Source organism: Amphiura filiformis, chromosome 10 (genome assembly GCF_039555335.1).
Source record: "Amphiura filiformis chromosome 10, Afil_fr2py, whole genome shotgun sequence".
Classification (NCBI taxonomy): Eukaryota; Metazoa; Echinodermata; class Ophiuroidea; order Amphilepidida; family Amphiuridae; genus Amphiura; species Amphiura filiformis.
The window spans coordinates 33,528,490-33,534,489 of NC_092637.1; positions in this window are offsets into that span (position 1 = coordinate 33,528,490).

A 6,000-nucleotide genomic window follows, 5' to 3' on the forward strand; every position below is an offset into this window, starting at 1 on the left:
TGGCAGGACTCCCACCGGTATTTAGTTAGGGCGTTAGTGTTTGTGATTTCATTTGGCTGTACGTTTAGTGAATTACGTTTTTTGGGGTAGCGTTAAGCCCCAGTTTTTAATGATTTCCAATTCTCTTGGGGCTGGAAAACTTCTCGAGGCCAGTAGCGGTAGTAACGCTGCGCGGTGTTTATTTTATTATTTAATGTTAGGGAAAGACGCCATTTTGGATTTTAGTTGGGGCCCAGGATAGGATTGAGGTGAAATTCATCGGATTTGGAGCGATTTACTTGGCCATATTTGGTACGGATCTGCAGACACGATTTTGCAGGGGACTTAGATATAAATTTAAATGGGGTTTTATAAGTTCATCATTTTCTTACTTACATGAGATTTCAACTAAATATCATGATCTAAAAATAGTGCAATTAATTTTAAAAGATTTCGCTGCATAAAAAAAAATGTCTTCAGTGCAGTACACAGACATTGATAAATTATCTGTTTTCCATTAAAATAAAATGTGCAATATTTTAAAATGAGATTTTGATGCTTGTAAAATGAAAGGAAAGCGCAGGAATATAAATTAAAATGATTTTTGCCAATATTTCTTGTTTCATATTGATTTTTATTTGTTGTTAATTAGGCCACAAAATTCCCTCCCTCTTCAATTTTTGAGGACTTATCCATTTTATTTCATTCATTCCCCTTTTGTCGGCCACGCTACCCACGGCCAGGGAATTGTCGGACTTCGTCGCAAGTCCGACTTTTATTCCAATTTTCCCAAACCCCTGGTCTGTGACATAATTTTTGGTGGCAGCGGTGGGATTGATTAATTCATGCTTTCACCTTTCCTACAGTGAAATAAAATTGCTTCACTGTTTGCAAAAAATGTTTTTGTCAAAATCAAAAGTTGCGCATTCATCAATAAAATGTCCTGTTTATTGCTGTGAGCAAAATTGCACTTAAAATTTATTTGCGACTTGAAATGTAGGTACATTTTTTTTTTGTAGTAGAATAAGTACTGATGGAAACAGGTTTATAACATGAATTGGGTTTTTGTGTTTATTTTGCCAACTCAATTGTATATAATGCAACTTCTCTTTCAGGGCATGCATGGCTGGTTCTCCTTGGACTCCTGTACCACCTGTGTTCCATTCATTGTCCCTGGTAATGCTTGTCATTGATTTTTTTTTGGGCATACCTCCTTTGTGAATTAATCAAGCTGAAAATTGTGCCATAATGATGACTATTATGTTATCAGATTATAGTCACTACTTTTTCATGGGGGGACTTTAAATGGATTCGAAATGGAATACAGGTGGTACCGATTTTTTTTTTAAAGATAGATTTATGATAACAATTTTTGATGTTTAAAAACTTAATGAAATTTTTTTTTTTGCGACTAACGGAAGATATTGGAGATATTAATGATGGATTTTTTTTAATTTATTTAAATTATTGGTGCCAACTATTTTCAAATTAAAAAAAAAAATTATTGTGTATGCCAAACAAAAATTATGGTGCATGATAAACAAATTATTGTGCATGATAAAAAAAAAATTATTGTGCATGCCAAATTTATTGTGCATGCCAAAATTATTGTGCATGATGAACAAATTATTGTGCATGATAAACAAATTATTATGCATGCTAAATTATTGTGCATGATAAACAAATTATTGTGCATGCTAAACAAATAATTGTGCATACACACAGAATTGTATGCAACTTGGTGATTAAAAATGAACTGTAACTGATTGAACTTTGAACATCAAGATCTACCTATGGGAAGTGGAGGTGAGGGACTGAGAGTGCTGATGAGAAAGGAGGGCAAGGAGGTTGCGCGATAATGACGTATTCGTCGAGTGTCAACAACCTTGGTAGAACTTCAGATGTACATGGCACGGAACAGTTCAAGTTGCTACCACTTTCCGAGATGAGCAGTTCAACGTATAATAAACTTTGTTATAACTTTGATATTGGGAGTCCGGCGTTTCTTCAACAACGTCAAATTCAAACCAGACTTGAACTTTGTCACATTGTTCTCATCTTCAGTTCTTCCTGAAATAAACTTTGTTTTTGAAGCTGTTACCAATCGTGATGGCCATACATACGTACATGGTTGGTTTACATACAACAAGGAATTTGAAGAACTTTGTTATCAATTCTTCGGTGTGCAGTCTGGTGGCTGAAATTTAAGACTTTTATCAATGCTGACATCGTCATCGATATCATTTGCTGGGCTGTTATCTTCAGAAATGGAACTTTTACTTTAAACCAAATCTTCGCTTCTAGCGACTCTTCGAAAACCAAGTCTTTACTTCGATCATCTTTTCATCGCTTCGAACACCAATCTGAGATGTAGTTTGTGTCAGGTTTAACAAGTTAACAAGTCCGTCCAGTGAACTTCGACCAAACTTACCAAACCAAACTATTCTTCAACATCGGGTACCAGACTCAGATGGCGTTGTCTTCGGATGGCCTGATCAACCAGCTGAAGTCAATTTCGCCTGACCTCTATGCCCTTTCCATTCTCTTTCGTCGATGACTGTTCTGGTGCAGATGACTCTACCACCGACCAACCGATGCAGACTTCATCCTGAAGATGTCAAGAACTTAACCTTTTCTTTAAAAATGTTTGGTTGCTAAATTTTTTTTTTTTTTATGTCAATATCTGGAGTCGTGTGGACACGACTCTGGTAAGGAGGGGACATTTGTTACGAATTGGGTTCGGCATTTTGTACAAGTTTTTCACCCTCTGGTTCAGCACCAATTATTTTCAGGAATACTGCCCTCATTTTAAGTTGGAGGGAGATTTAAATTGGGTTGTCAAGAGAGGGCGACAAAATTTAGTTGGGATTTGAGAATCAATTTTTGGAATCAATATTTTGCACCTGTTTTTTTTTCCTTTGTATGCTTGATGGGAGTTCTTAGACAATTTGATTTTTCTCATCAGTCTGAGTTTTGCCAGCTATGCATGCAGATCTAAAGGTAAAGAGTGGTGCATTATTACTTGAGTGATTTTTGGGTATTTGGAGAAATGAATTATTTTTGATATGGGTGAAGCTTTGGCTGTTTAATGTTTGACACACAGGTTGTGTTAACATGACTTGTTGCCTGGATTTTGTTTTTCTTAATGGACAAGATTTTTGTGATGAGTTTGTTATTTTTCTTGAGCTGTCGTTGTTCTGGAGATTGCTGATGACGCCACAGCAGTTTCGAGCAATGGTTGTTCTTTGTTGCTGAGAGTAAGGAAATTGAATTCTCAGTTTTAAATTGTTTTTGAGCCGTCGTTGTTCTTGAGATAGCTGATAATTGGCAGCAGTTTCGAACAAGGGTTGTTCTTTGTAGCTGAGAATGAGAAAATTGTATTCTCGGTTTTAACATTTTATTTTTCTAGAGCCGTCGTTGTTCTTGAGATAGCTGATAATTGGCAGCAGTTTCGAGCAATGGTTGTTCTTTGTTGCTGAGAATAAGGAAATTGTATTCTCGGTTTTAAATTTTGTTTTTCTTGAGCTGTTGTTGTTCTGGAGATTGCTGATGACGCCACGTCAGCAGTTTCGAACAATAGCTGTTCGTTGTATCTGGGAATGAAAAAAATTGTATTCTCGATTTTAAATTTTGTTTTTCTTGAGCTGTTGTTGTTCTGGAGATTGCTGATGACGCCACGTCAGCAGTTTCGAACAATAGCTGTTCGTTGTATCTGGGAATGAGAAAATTGTATTCTCAGTTTTCAAATTGGTTTTCATTCATTTCTCTAGAGACTAAAATTACTCAGGGTGTTGAGTTGGCAAATTTGTGGGGAAAATTTAGGCTTGAAAACAAATTTTTGCCTGGCAAAATTAGCTGGGCGTGGCAGGTCTAAGCTTGCAAAATTTATTTGCCTAGTAAAATCTGGGCGTGTCAAGTCTAATTAAATTTCATGTTTTTGATTTCCATCAGTTAAATCTTCCCTATGCATTTCAAAATTTGTTTGTGTTTTTGGGTTTTCATTCATGCACGCTTAACACATTGAAGGTTACAGCCGGGGGCGGTTGCCGTGTCCTTTGTGAATGATGCGTTTACGCAGTCCCACAATTTTTTTTAGGCTAAAGCGCAACTTGCATTTTTTTTTAGTTCCCTGTGTATGCAAATTCCTTAAATCTGGCGCGCGGAAATTTCTTTCCGAGGCCGTGGTTTTGCACCTAATCTGACTAAGACTTGGGTTGTCAAACCGGGCTGGCTGGTTGGGATTTGGGTCCTGGGAGCGGGCTTAAAACCTTCAGTGTTTATTGTTGAGAGCATGTAAATGAAAACTAGAAATGCAATCGGTTTTGAAATTAGGTCGCAATTTATTATTTTGTTTTTATTGTCGCGTTTCATCAAAAATCTATTTAAAAGGACAAATATTTATTGAAATCTCATGTTTAGGCCTTAGTTAAATTTTTGGGGATGTTAAAATTTAGGGTATCAAAATTTCAGCCTGGGAGCTGAGTATGGCTTTCATTTATGACTACCCTACTTGAGATGTTTTCTAAATTTTTGTCTTGCTGGTTTCCTTGAGAGCTGGCAATTTTCTGGACAGAATAACGAAAAGCACTCAATATTGGAAGTCATGAATGAAAGTCTTGGGTTTTTAGGGTGGTTTAGGTTCCGTGCAGGTTTGGGTCTGCAGTACGTACTTGATCTGGCGATAACTGAGTCGCTTTTGGTCCGATGTTGCACTTCATTTTATTCTGGGTCCCATTTTGTTTTAATATTGTTAACTTCTCTGCTCGGAGATAGACCACAGATTAGTTACACAATATGGGTGGTGGCAGCGCTCGGGGGCCGTGGCAGGACTCCCACCGGTATTTAGTTAGGGCGTTAGTGTTTGTGATTTCATTTGGCTGTACGTTTAGTGAATTACGTTTTTTGGGGTAGCGTTAAGCCCCAGTTTTTAATGATTTCCAATTCTCTTGGGGCTGGAAAACTTCTCGAGGCCAGTAGCGGTAGTAACGCTGCGCGGTGTTTATTTTATTATTTAATGTTAGGGAAAGACGCCATTTTGGATTTTAGTTGGGGCCCAGGATAGGATTGAGGTGAAATTCATCGGATTTGGAGCGATTTACTTGGCCATATTTGGTACGGATCTGCAGACACGATTTTGCAGGGGACTTAGATATAAATTTAAATGGGGGTTTTATAAGTTCATCATTTTCTTACTTACATGAGATTTCAACTAAATATCATGATCTAAAAATAGTGCAATTAATTTTTAAAGATTTCGCTGCATAAAAAAAAATGTCTTCAGTGCAGTACACAGACATTGATAAATTATCTGTTTTCCATTAAAATAAAATGTGCAATATTTTAAAATGAGATTTTGATGCTTGTAAAATGAAAGGAAAGCGCAGGAATATAAATTAAAATGATTTTTGCCAATATTTCTTGTTTCATATTGATTTTTATTTGTTGTTAATTAGGCCACAAAATTCCCTCCCCTCTTCAATTTTTGAGGGACTTATCCATTTTATTTCATTCATTCCCTTTTGTCGGCCACGCTACCCACGGCCAGGGAATTGTCGGACTTCGTCGCAAGTCCGACTTTTATTCCAATTTTCCCAAACCCCTGGTCTGTGACAGGACTCACCATTAGATTCTCAGGGAGGGGGCATGGGAGTTTGGGTCAGGTACCAATGCCTTTAGTAATTATGTAATATTTTAAACCAAATCGACGGTATAAACTCAAAAAAAAATGTCTCAGGCGAAGATCGGTTCTAGCACCTCTTTTACCTACAATCCTTCACGTTGCTTTATACGATACAGCACAGAGCAACTGCCGTGCGTGAGTATTGGAGGATCTAGTCTAGGTTACTTCATTACAATTAATTGCTGATTAAAAGAGAGCAACAAAATGAGTTTTGATTAAATTGTACTCGTATTGAGTTGCTCTGTCCCATTTTTAATCAACGTTAAGTAATTTTTACTATTTATTTTATTTAGAGTGTTCCTAAGGACTACTTGGCTACACAAGACTATCTTATACCCATC